Source organism: Pyrus communis, chromosome 13, assembly GCF_041283825.1.
Source record: "Pyrus communis isolate YQ-2024b chromosome 13, ASM4128382v1, whole genome shotgun sequence".
Classification (NCBI taxonomy): domain Eukaryota; kingdom Viridiplantae; phylum Streptophyta; class Magnoliopsida; order Rosales; family Rosaceae; genus Pyrus; species Pyrus communis.
In genome coordinates this window covers 1303854-1318335 of record NC_142577.1, presented here as the reverse complement: position 1 = coordinate 1318335, position 14482 = coordinate 1303854, and the positions used below count along the sequence as shown (strand labels likewise).

General features: G+C 37.4%; 1 long non-coding RNA gene across 1 annotated transcript; it reads right to left on the bottom strand.

Moving 5' to 3' along the window:
- Positions 1-538: 538 nt before the first annotated feature.
- Positions 539-1217, bottom strand: LOC148691549 (uncharacterized). The gene is made up of 2 exons (XR_015954752.1): positions 711-1217; positions 539-616 (listed from the first exon to the last, which is right to left on the bottom strand). It is a non-coding gene; the product is annotated as an uncharacterized LOC148691549 (long non-coding RNA).
- Positions 1218-14482: the final 13265 nt, after the last annotated feature.

The following is a 14482-nucleotide window of genomic DNA, read 5'->3' as shown; positions in this document are numbered from 1 at the left end:
ACATATTTGCGATTATCAAGCATCGTCGAAAATATGTACTTCAAGCTTTGTCGGTAGTACATATTTGCAATGGCAAGCTTCATCGGGAATATATATATTGTCAACAAAGAAGCCTCGTCAAAGATATATATTTGCAATGGTGAAGTTTCGTAGGCAATAAATATTTCTGATAGTGAAGTTTCGTTGGAAATATATATTATTTACCATATTTAGTAGTCGCAAATTTTTCGTAACCAATATTTGGTTGAAAATGGGTATTTCCTATAGGAACTTTTTTGTTAGAAATGTGCACATTAACAAGAGGAATTTACAATCGAAAAATTTATTATTCTATCTATAATTAAATTATGTATTGAAATTAAAATATGATAAAAATAGATATGCAATCCCTACTAATAAATTAACCAAACCACTGTATTAAATTTCTCAACATCCAAACGAAATTATTCATAAAATTATTTAAAAAAGAAAATAGACAATACTTAAATTGGACAAAAAAACAAACAATACCCCACGAATTAAACTTAAGAAGTTTAGATATTTGGTAATATCAAAATGAAAGTATGATGCACTACTAATCTTCATGTTGAGCATCTGACCAACTTTCAACATTCTCCTGTAAAACAAACAGTAAAGAAAGTACTTAAGTAAAAAAATAATATATTATTCAACAGTAAGACAAATAATAAAAATGAAATAAAACAATTTACCATAGAAGCAGATGGCCCTGAGCGCGCATAATTATTTGAGTTGTTTGGCATCAGTCTTTCAACGAATTCTTACAAAGAATTCAACTTATCTGTTAAAGTGTTGACTTGGTCCTTCAATTGCTCATGACTTTCTTCAAGTTCTAAGCACATACATTTATTACAACTTTGGCTATTTGAGGGATATGCATCTTTAGTACTAAAGCCAGCACCTACACCAAGAAGACGACCATGACTTGGGCCACCAATCACCTCCTTGTATATGAGCCAATCATTTACTTCATTTTGTTCTTCCATAGCAGTATTCTTTTTGTTGTCCATTTTTTCCTTCAATAAAATTGTAATATGTAAGCATAGGTAATACACACAATATCATGTAAAAAAAAAGATTGAAATTGTGATAACATGCATAAAGTTCTTTAGCCTATTCACTTGCCCAAGTTTCTTCAGTTTCACTCTTACGCTTACTCACATGGAATTTTTTGAAACAATCAATCGGGCTAGGTTCAATTCCACTACGATCAAGCTATTAAGATTATAAATAAAAAAAGTTCGTTCAATAAATTTAAATATGCAAGAATGACGGTATTGAAACAAAGCATAGACATAATATTTTTACCTCATCCTTTTTGTACTTTTCCATTGGAACTAAACCTGTGGTGTGCACAATTGTGGACCGCTCCCTATTGCATTCATTTTTCACACTTTGTTTTTGTATGAAAAAGAAAGCAAAGTTAAAACCCATTCATCTCACAGTAAGCATCTACATGTAAGGAAAATAACACATCAGCCATCATAAGATGATATTACTTAAATAAAACTTTTACCTTCCATTTAGGCTTCTCCCATTTTTCAACCATTTTACACTAAACATCTTTAGATACATTTGATGGGCAGTTAATGCATCTCTCCCCAGTAGTCTTGTACTTGTGAAAAACAGAATTCCTCCATGTGCTCAACCAATCGACATATCTTGTTTTAATATGTAGTTCAAAAGCATCCCTCATCTCTTCTTCAGAACATGTGTATGTGTATCTAGTTCCCTTAAAACGACCATACAATTCATCCATTTGCTCTTTTGGATAATCTTTAAATGTAATCCAAGGTCCATTAATAACTTGATTAAAGAGCACCCCTATAGTTCTCGTAGCATTTGTAGTTACAATCCTATAAAATTAAAATTAGATTAAAACAATCACATATCTAAATAGTTAACTATTTGACAATCATGCTTTCAGTGACTTGTGCTCATTACCTGCTATCATGTATTACAATCGGAGTGCCATTCACATCTTTACCCTTAGCTTTCCCTCTACCTTTCTTTTTGGTAGGACCTAATCAATAAAAATAATAATGTGCTTGTATGTTTAATAAATAACCAATTACAAAAATGCACATTTTGAAACCGATATAAATACGGTACCTTCCACACTTGAAGGTTGATTCTCAATAGGTGTTTGTTGTGTCTCATGTATTTCGCTATCATGTGATGGTTGGGTAACATCAAGTTGGTCTGAAGAGGGTGTGGGTGAATGAGTAGTAGTGTGCGGTGCTCTATTTTGACTCATTCCGCTTGTTGTCGTGGCTACAATTTTACAAAGAAAACACAAAGCTAAATAAGACATAATTATTAGAGAATTAGTTTCTTTTAACATATGACAAAATTCATAAAACAACCAACAAAGGCAAGAAAATTAGATGCCTAGTACCGAAAGATAGAAAAATGAAAAAAATCCACATATAAAATTACCTTGTATATTTGCATGTTGGGTCTCTTGCATTCCATTGTCATGTAGTTCAGTGGTGGTATCATGTTGGTTTAAAGAGAGTCTAGATGACAGAGGACGTGTGCTTGATGAATTTTTTTGGCTCCTTCCCTTTTTTGCCATAACTATCAATCATACAAAGACAAGAAAATTAGATGCCTAGTACCGAAGGATAGAAAAATGAAAAAACCAAACCATGAAAGCTAAAATAAAATCGACTAGAATTGGTGTTTCAATGGCAGAAGGCAAAATATATACATAAACCCTAATTGTTAGGAAATCCCGACAGCCATGAAAAATGAATAAAATTGAAATTTAATATTTACATAAACCCTAAACTTAAAATCGGCTGGTTTCTCGATCCCATCCTTGCAGCCGAACATCTTAGATGGTCAATTTTTGACTGTGTCTCCTCCCTTCCCACAAAGCCATTGCCTCTAAGTGAGATGATCTAATAAACTGCTATTGGAACGAAACGTGGGTTGTAATTTATTACACATGTTAATATAGAGTTCCATTGAGCAATGTCATAGAGTCTGCCATTGTACCATGAACATGTAATGTGTATTCAGTATATTCTTACTCGAACTCTTCAATATTCTAAAGGCAATCGACATTGTACCATGACAAGTTAGCTTCTGAGATGGAATTATGTTGACAATTTAGTGATAAAAATAAAATAAAATAAAATAAAAAACAAGGAGAACTATTGGTGTTTCAATGGCAGAAGGTAAAATATATACATAAAACCTAATTGTTAGGCTAGTAGGCCAATTCTTACCAACTCAAGTAGCGAAGAGGCACAACAGAAGGTCAGTACTACGCTGGTTCACGATCATGCATTGGGTTTGAAACAAGGTAAACAACGTTGAGGAATTGATGTAGGCCTAATCTAATCAAGGTTAGAGGTGTTAATATAGAGAACGGCAGCCCTAATCTATCCTTTTTAGTTTCCCTCCTTTTTTTTTTGGTTGTGGGCGGAACAAAGTCTACAAAAAAATTTGGAAATTGTGGGGAAAAGGGAGGGACACGCCAAAACCCTAATTAATTTGGAGGAAAAGCCGACCCGCTTAAATTCCATAAAAACAAGAGTTTGAAAATTGTGGGAAAAATAGGAGGGAAGCCAAACCCTTATTTATTTGGGGGAAAAGGCTAAACACTAAATCCTACAAACAATTTTTTTAAATAAAAAATAATATTGTTTCATTTGAGGAAAAGAGCCAAAACCCTAAACATTATCAGATATTAATATTTACTATTTGGAAAATTAATTTGAATGATTCGACTGTCAAAATTTGTTTTTATATATGTAAGATCCCACATCGCCCTAGGGGTGAGGATCCTGTAAGCCTTATATGTATATTCCCATCTCTACCTAGCACGAGGCCTTTTGGGAGCTCACTAGTTTCGGGTTCCATTGGAACTCCGAAGTTAAGCGAGTTCACGGGAGAGCAATCCCAGGATGGGTGACCCACTAGGAAGTTCTTGTGTGAGTTCCCAGAAACAAAACCGTGAGGGCGTGGTTGGGGCCCAAAGCAGACAATATCATGTTACAGTTGAGTTGAGCCCGGGTTGTTGTGGGGGTCTAGGCCGGGATGTGACAATGTACCTCGAGATCGCATATGCCAAAAATCACAAAAAACTGACATTCAAATATTAGGTGATGGGACGAAATTAACCTTTCAACGATTATAAATGAAAACTCATGATTTAACGGTCAATTTAACTCTGATTTTCATGATTTTTTACAAATACACTCCTCAACCCTATAAGAGTATGATGGACGAATTCGATCTTCAATTTAAAATATTTGCACTTTTCTACTTAATGGAAGTATAAAATAAACTCCAAGTGTTTGGTGAATCTATCGTTTTGAAGGAATACACATTCTACAAAACTAGTTTTAACAATCCAACCATCAAACTTGTTTGTATATGCTCCAAGATCGCATACATAAAAAATTGTAAAAAACAGACAGCCAGATATTAGGTAACGGAACGAAACCTTTCGACGGTTATAAACAAAAACTCACAATTTAACGGTTATTTAACTTCGATTTTGCTGATTTTTTACAACTACACTCCCTAACCCTATAACAGTATGATGAATGAATTCGATCTTCAATTTAAAATATTTGCACTAGTGGAAAACTAGTTTCAATGATCCAACCATCAAATTTGTTTGTATATGCTCCAAGATCGCATACGTAAAAAATCACAAAAAACAGACAATCAGATATTAGGTAACGAAATGAAACCTTTCGATAGTTATAAATGAAAACTCACGATTTAATGGTTATTTAACTTCGATTTTGTTGATTTTTCACAACTACACTCCTCAATCCTATAAGAGTACGATGAATGAATTCGATCTTCAATTTAAAATATTTGCACTAGTAGATACCATAAAATATTATGTTCTACTTAATGGAAGTATAAAATAAACTCAATGTTGGGTGAATCTATCGTTTTGAAGGAATATACATTCTACAAAACTAGTTTCAATGATCCAACCGTCAAACTTGTTTGTATATGCTCCAAGATCGCATACATAAAAAATCACAAAAAACAGACAATTAGATATTAGGTAACAGAACGAAACCTTTCGACGATTATAAATGAAAACTCACGATTTAACGGTTATTTTAACTCCGATTTTGCTGATTTTTTACAATTACACTCCTCAACCCTATAAGAGTATGATGAATGAATTCGATGTTGAATTTAAAATATTTGCACTAGTGGATATCACAAAATATTATGTTCTACTTAATGGAAGTATAAAATAAATTCCAAATGTTTGGTGAATCTATCGGTTTGAAGGAATACACATTCTACAAAACTAGTTTCAATGATCTAACCGTCAAACTTGTTTGTATATGCTCCAAGATCGTATACATAAAAAATCGCAAAAAACAGACAATCAGATATTAGGTTACGGAACAAAACCTTTTGACGGTTATAAACAAAAACTCACGATTTAACGGTTGTTTTAACTCCGATTTTGCCGATTTTTTACAATTACACTCCTCAACCCTATAAGAGTACGATGAACAAATTCGATCTTCAATTTAAAATATTTGCACTAGTGGATACCACAAAATATTATGTTCTACTTAATGGAAGTATAAAATAAACTCCAAGTGTTTGGTGAATCTATCGTTTTGAAGGAATACACATTCTACAAAACTAGTTTCAACAATCCAACCGTCAAACTTGTTTGTATATGCTCCAAGATCGAATACATAAAAAATCACAAAAAATAGACAATCAGATATTAGGTAACGGAACAAAACCTTTCGACGGTTATAAACGAAAACTCACGATTTAACGGTTATGACGAATATGATGAAATTGTGGGATACGCTCTCATTGTGATTGTGTGTATTTTTTTTTTTGGTCTGAAAATTTAGTTGTGGAAGTGATGTGGTTATACTTCGTTCAATGTCCATGACAAATGTTATGAGTTAACAAAGGCCTACAAATTATTTCTTTATCATAGAATACTATATTAAGTTATACACCTTTTTGCTCAACGGTTTTATTTTTAATTTTAAAGTCCAATCTTCTCCATATGTATTCTAAGTTATATGATTTATTTATTGTAGAATTTAAATTAAGCATCTAACTTATTTCAAGAATATTCCCCGTAAATAATTGATTCCAACAAAACCACATTCCTTAAAAATGTATTCTGACAAAGAAAAAATTTTGTCAGAAAAAATATGATTACTTCTGACAACAACTAATCTCCCTTGAAAATATAAAAGCATTACCGAGAGGATTTTTTTTCCCTCAAAAATATAAAGACATTACCGAGAGGACTTTTTTTCCCTTGAAAATACTAAATCAATTTCATCAACATGATTAAACCTTCGGAAATAACCATTATATTTCCGATAAGAACTTTACTCGTTGTTAATACAACTGGTGCCAATTCTTCCGGCCAAACAAAAATGTATTTCCGATGAAACTTGAGACTTTTTCAGAGGACATTATGTGCGTTGGTAATAAAAACTTGTTTCATGCAATATTACCGACGACCCATATTTTATGGTCGCAATATGTTCTTTTTACGACGATTTTTTGGGGCCCTCGGAAACTCTTCGTCGGTAATGACCACTTTTTTTATAGTTAAGCTGAGAAAGCCACTACCATGATCTTCAACCGAAGACATATTCATGACGCACTGCAAACTGAGTACCTTGTTGAGGAAAATCTACGAGCACTTTGGGTCGCTTTGGCTGATCGCTTTGATAACCAAAATGACATCTTCTAGCATGAAGCAAGACATGATTGGCAGCATCTACGCTTCCAAGACTTCAAGTCTGTGAATGAATATAATTATGAAGTTTGTCGAATCCGATCACTTCTCAAGTTTTGTAACTAGAACTTGATCGAAGAGGATCTCATGGAGAAGACCTATTCAACCTTCTCTACCACTAATATTGTCCTGCAGTAGCAATATAGGGCTCAAAAGTTCACCAATTTTTCAGATTTGATCTTTGTTTTACTTGTCATTGAAAAACAGAATCAATTGTTGATGTAAAACCATTAAACTCGTCCTACTGGGGCTACTGCTGTGCCTGAAGCATACTATATGACACATCCCGAACGAGATCAGGGCGTGCTGGCCGTCACGTGGAAGTGACATAGCCATGTGCACAGTGCGGAAGCTAATAAAGTAGTAACGTAAAAGTACGAATAAATAAAAACTAGCATACATAAGATAAAAGTAATAAGTGTTAGCGTAAGTGAGACACAAGTTCAGAGCAGAAAGCCTAAAGCAGTCCAAACTAAAATGACGCTACAACAGTACACCCAAAGGTGGCCCTACGCTGGTGATCGTCTGTCAGAAATGCTGAGAAAGCCCTCTGGGAAACCACCGAACCTGCTAGGTAGCTAGAACCTGGAGGGGCGCAAAACAAAAGCGTGAGTGGGCAAAAACAAAGCTTTTGGAAAACCATTTAATAAACAAGTTCTAACCCCTCGCCGTAAAACCTGTATACTTCCCAGAAAGTAAACATATGTACGTATATATAGATATGCCAATCATGCTCAAGAATATGCCATGTCGGAACCTCAGAATGAAATGCAAGTGCTCAGGTATAAATCACATCAATAATATATAATTTGGTAGCCGGAGTCACCTAACGTGACCTGTACGGCTACATCTAGAGCTCAAATCTCCATCACAATAACTAAACTTGCCCACAAGTCGGAACCACCTAAAGTGGTCTGTACGACAGGCCTGGGTGTAATACATATAAACGCTCTAGTGCTACGATCACGTGAAGGCTGTGCGAATAATCACGGGTCACCTACGAGTCGGAACCACCTAAAGTGGTATGTATGACAGGACTGTGCACTTAACTTGGATCCAAGCTGAGCGTGTGGTGCGGGAGGTGAACAACACGTGAAGGACTGTGCCCTACTCTGGGCGGGAGCACTAACACCGGGGGCGCAGGTTACGAGCTCTCTAAGTATCTCAAATCACCATTTAAAAGTAAACATGAATAACATTTACCTGGCACTTACCTGTGCGTCCACAGCACCAAATATGCATATGTATATAAATATATACGCCCAATAATGCAACTAATAATGCATAACGACGATAATATAATGCATGGCATATAACTAATAAACATTTAAATCAATTTTTGGGAAAATATAAGTATATAGGTATATACGGAAAACCAAAAGCCCACTCACTGATAAATGGAAGGGTCGTAGCCCCCCTGCCTCGAGTGACCACGCTCGTCCTCAGGATATGTCTCACCTATATGCGAAATAACTATAAAAACGTTAATTTTAAAGCACATAACCAAACTTTCGAAATAACTTCTCATACATTGCTCAAATGGGGTGTATGAATACACCAACGTGATCTACTCAACCTCACGAACATCCCCAAATTTTTAGAAAAATTTTCCACCGCCGCACGCGCCTCCACGCGCCGGCCAAGGCACGGCCACACGCGCCGGCCACGCGCAGGCACGTGCCTGGCACGCTGATGGCGTCAACTGACGCCGTAGGGAATATTCCGTTATCCCTAACGGATTCCGTCAACGGCGTCAGGAATATTCCGTCTTCTTCCCCGGCGAGCCTCCGGCGCCGTCGCCGGCGTCGGAAAATCGCGAAAATTTTAAACTTCAATATCTCCTTCGTTTTTCAACCAATTTTCATAATTTTGGTACCAAAATGAAGCCTAGGACTAGAGGAACACAATCATACAACTTTCAAGGGTTAAAAACCACAAAATCTCACCTGCAAAATCGATCCAACTCCGGCCAACTTCGAAACCAACGATCCCAACGTCCAATTCCTTCAAATGAACTACTCCGAGCTTCCTTGGGACCTCACCAAGCTATCTACAAGCTTCAAATTTCCTAAAACGTGAGAAATCATGTGTGCATGAGTAGTACCTCAAATCGGACATTGTTGAATCGACGTGAAAACGATGGAGTTCTTACCTGGAAATGGTATGGTTGGACTCGTACGAGCCTCACATGCTCGAATATATGCTTGGTTCCTTCGATCTGTGGGTGTTTTGATGGTTTTGGGTATGTGTCCGTACGTATATGGTGAAAGGGAAGGGAAAGGGCTCGGGACAGAGACAGGGAAAGGGATAGAAGGGTGTGCAGGTGTGGGAGTGTGTGTGTGGCCCAAAACATGCCAACACAACACAAAAACAACCAATAAACGTAATGAAATCGAACTAGGGGCAAAATAGTCTTTTCACACGTACGCTTTTGATAGTTTCGGGACGGGCTGTCACACTATAGCACAAAGCAACGCCCAAAAACACCAACATAGGCGTGGTAGGGGCGAGCAGAAGCCACCCTGTCAAGGCCAACAGAACCAAGGCCTACCTAAAGGAGGAAACTGAGCCCAGAAGTGCCCTATCCTCTCTCCTAAGGCCCCAAACTTCAAGAATAAGGGCAAAGCACCTGAAACCATGGATCCGGATATGTGCTACCACTGTAATTTAAAGGACCATTGGTCCTATGTTTTCCGTGCTCCACAAAAGGTTTCAATTGAATATCATTCTTGTCGTAAGAAGTTTGAAGCAAACTTTGTGCAAGTGGATGAACCGGAAAGTACCAAGATAGAGGTTTTTGACTTTCAAGACCATACCACACCTATGGAAGATTAGAATCTTAGACATGAACTATTTTTAGTTGACTTGTGGAACAATGGGGCCGAATTCCACCCAGTGGCCGAATCCTCCCTTGCTTTTGGTTTAATTTTGCACAATTTTCCTTTATGTTTGGTTTATTTATTGGTGATTTATTTTTGGATATTAAGTTTTTTAATTACCGTCCTTGAATACTTAAATTATTTTGAATGGATATTTGTTTTTAGAACTTTTATGCATGTGACCGATTCAAATTAATTTTTATTTCTAGGTATGACTAGTGGGAAAGTTAGTTGTCTAGTAGATAGTGCAACCATGTACACCGTTTTTCATGAACATATCTATTTCACTAACTTCATACCTAAGATTGCACCTCTGACAACCCTCTCAGGACCATCCAACCTAATTGAAGGATACGGTAAGGCACGTATAATGTTGTCCAATGGTACAATTTTGACCATTAATGAGGCATTCTATTCTCCATGTTTCGGAAGAATGTTGTTGGGTTTCAAGGACATTAGACACAATAATTACCATGCTAAAACCTATGTAGAAAATGGAGTTAAATTTATGTGCATCATTTCCTACGAATATGGCCAGAAGTCTAGAGAAAATGGAGCGTATCCCGAGTGGTTTGTATACTATGACCATATGCCCTATAGAGAGCCACTATGTGGTCGGCCCTACCTCAGGGATCGCGTACAAAATTACACTTTAGCATGATCATTTAGGTCACACTAGACGAATAATGATGCGCCGTAACCTCAAATCATCACACGGGCATCCACTAACCCGAAGTTTAGGTTTGATTCAAGGAATTGCATGTCAAACCTACTCAATGGGAAAGCTTATTATTAAGCCTTCTTATGACAAGATTCACTCGAATCCTCCTATTTTTCTACGAAGGATTCATGGGGACATTTGTGGACCTATTCACCCTCCCTACAGACCATTTAGATATTTTATGGTTTTGGTTGACACTTCCACACGTTGGTCACACGTGTGCTTGTTGTCCATAAGGAACACTGCATTCTTCAAACTGTTAGCTCAAGTTATCAAGTTCAAGGATTACCACCCTGATTATCCGATTAAATCTATTCGATTAGATAATGCTAGAGAATTGACATCTAAAACTTTTGATATTGCATGTCATTTGGGGTTAAATTTGAACATCCAGTACCCCATGTTCATACCCAGAATAGCCTAGTAGAGGCATTTATTAAGCGCTTACAAATGATTGCTTGATCATTGGTCATACGTACCAAGCTCCCGATCGCTACTTGGGGCCATGCAATATTGCATGCAGCCATGTTGGTTTGCCTGAGGCCTGTTGCGATGCAACCATATAGCGCTCTTCAGTTGGTTATCGAATACAAACCCAACATGTCACATATGCGCATTTTTGGTTATGTAGCCTATGTGTCGATTTCGTCGCCCTTACGTACAAAAATGGGGCCTCAGCCAAGGATGGGAATCTATGTCGGATATGATTCTCCTTTGATCATTCGTTACTTAGAACCTTTGACAAGTGATATGTTTACCACTCATTTTGTGGATTGTCACTTTTATGAGACAGTCTTCCCTTCGTTAGGGGGAGATAAAAACATCACCGTTCATGAAGAACGACGTGAAGTATCGTGGACGACTCCTACTTTGTCTCATTTAGATCCCTGCACTGCTCAATCTGAAACTGAAGCGCAGCGCATATTAGATCTTCTGAGTGTAGGTCAGAGCATGCCAGATGCTTTCACGGATCTAGCGTGAGTGACAAGGTCACATATTCCAGCTGCAAATGTGCCTGCAAAGATGGATGTACCAAATATACAAAGGACTTCCCTCTTGGAGGCCCGAGACACCACTTTGGCCGATCCACGTACATTAGTGGCTAGCTAATCATTTGCGCCTATATATAAGCATGGCAGACCATTTGGTTCAAAGGATTCACACCCCCGAAAGAGGAAACTCATGGCACAGGCTCCTGAATAACCCATCGTGAATCTGATTGTCGCCTACTTATTTTATCCAACTCATAAGGAAATTCTAGGTTACAAAAGCATCCTTAAAGAGACGAATCCACCTCTCGAGAATCATGAAATTTTGATTCATTATGCTAGCTTGGATGATGTTTGGTGGTGTATAAATGAGATGATCGTCGACTATGCATTAGCATATGTAGTAGCTACTGAGATCATGTTAAGCGATAACATTGAACCTTTTTCATTGATGAATGTCGACGTAGAACTGATTGGTCAAACTGGAAATAAGCAATCCAAGCCGAACTCGATTTGCTTGCGAAACGTAAGGTGTTTGGATCTGTAGCTCCTACTCCTCCACATATGAAGCCTGTTGGCTATAAGTGGGTTTTGTTCAGAAGCATAATGAGAAGAATGAAATTGTGCATTACAAAGCTCCTCTTGTTACGTGAGCATTTTCACAACACCCTGGGATTGACTATAACGAAACTTATTCACCCGTTATGGATGTGATTACTTTTCACTACCTTATCAGTTTGGTAGTTTCCGAAAAACTGAGTATGCAGCTGATGGACATAGTAACTGCATATCTCTATGGGGATCTTGATATGGAAATTTATATGAAAGTTCCAAAAGGACTTACATTGACTAGATCAAATATTTCCAAACTCCAAAATACACTCTCAATTTGGCTAAGGCGTTCACTTTACAATTTGAAGCAATCTGAAAGAATGTGGTATAACCGTCTGAGTGAGTATTTGACTAGTCAAGGATATGTGAACAATGAACTATGCCCTTGTGTGTTCATTAAGAAGTCACATTCCAGTTTTGTGATTGTTGTAGTATATGTCGACGACATGAACCTCATCGAAACTCCTAAAGAGCTCCAGAGAACTGACGTGCACCTAAAGTCAGAATATGAGATGAAAGATCTATGAAAGACTCGATATTGTCTCGGTCTTGAGATAGAGTACCGTTCAGATGGAATCTTAGTACATCAATCGAACTACACCCAGAAGGTGTTGTGTTGCTTTAACAAGGATAAAGCGAAGCCTTCGAGTACTCTTATGATCGTTCAATCGTTAGATGCAAAACGTGATCCTTTCCATCCAAAGGAGGATGATGAAGAGATTTTGGAGCCTGAACTTTCCTTATCTAAGTACGATAGGCACTTTATTGTACTTAGCTCAATGCATTAGACCCGACGTCTCCTTCACTGTTAATCTTTTGGCAAGATATAGTAATGCACCAACACGCAGACACTAGACTAAAGTTAAAGACATATTTCGCTACCTTAAGGGTAGCACTAATGTGGGCTTGTTCTATCCTTATGGATCTTCGAGTGATGTCGCACCCCTTTATCTCGAGTTGATTCTTACCTTGTTGGTTATGTCGACGCAAGATACTTATCAGATCCGCACAAGGCGCGCTCTCAAACGGGTTATGTTTTTACCATTGGAGGCACCGCAATCTCTTGGAGGTCAACTAAATAGGCCTTAGTTACCACTTTGTCTAACCATGTTGAAATTCTCACCCTACATGAAGCAACTCGGGAATGCTTCTGGCTGAAAGAAGTTGTTGGCCATATTCGAAGCTTAAGCCATCTTGACCCCATTGTTGATGTCCCGATGATGATCTATGAAGACAACGCAACATGCATTGAATAGCTCAAGCAGGGTTACACCAAAGGAGACAACACCAAGCACATTAGGCTGAAGTTCTGCTTTCACATCAACATCAAGAGCTTCAAAAGATTGAAGTCACGCAAATCCGTTCACAAGACAATTTGACCGACCTCTTCACCAAATCACTACCGAAGGCGACATTTCATAAGCTTGTTCAAGGAATTGGTATTCGTAAACTTTTTGAGTTGTAACATTGTTAGTTGTCTTTAGAATTATGTCAAACTCAGGGGGAGTATCTTGAAGTATACTTGCTTGATCTTAATGTACTCTTTTTCCTTACAATTAGGAGTATTTTTCCCATAGGGTTTTTGCTACCTAACGAGGTTTTGACGAGGCAACCACCTTGGGTTGATCATATCCCTGATGACGTCCTGCAAATGTTTCGTTTGACTTTCCATTTCTCACACATTTTTTCTTAGACTATGGATTTTATCACTACTCGGGTTTTTTCATAGCCATAGGATTTTTTGTGTGACTTACTTTCTTATGCAAGTTCATACCTTATTTGAGACTAGCGTGTTCTTAGAATCAGTACCGACAAGTCGACTTCCTCAACTCTACATGATGCCGAATCTACTTGAGTATTTACACACTCAAGGGGGAGTGTTATAAACTTCTTATTTAAGTGTGATTGTGTAAATCCTAGATTAGATTTTATTCTAATTTTTCTTTCCTATTAGGACTTGTATTCCTCAGTGGAGAATGATTTCTTCCCTCCCTTATCACCATAAATAAAGGCACCCCGTTGGGGGAGTAACACATCCTCTACACAACCCTACAAACAAATCTCTCTCTCTCTATTCTCTCTCTGCGTCGCCAACCCTCTCTCTCTATCAGATAAAATAGACCACAATAGTGTTGGATAATGTCACATTAATTATTCAAAAAATTACAGAGGCATGATGTAAGGTTCTTCCTACCATTGGGACCCCCTGTGTCATTTTCTATTCAATAAGGCATGTTGGGATGGAAGGTAGAAGGGAAGGTTCGTAGACAATTACGAAGCTAGCATGGGGTCATTAGTTGTTCTTAACCCCAACAACTTAAAAAATTCCATGTATATATGTTTGTGTATTATATTTGACCTCTATTAACAATTAAAGAAAACTAAGTTACAACCTCATCCTCCTAATTTTTATATTTTCTTCTATCATATTTTGCTTCCTTTTCTCTTTTCTTGTGTGCGACTCTATTGTGCACATCATGTGCTC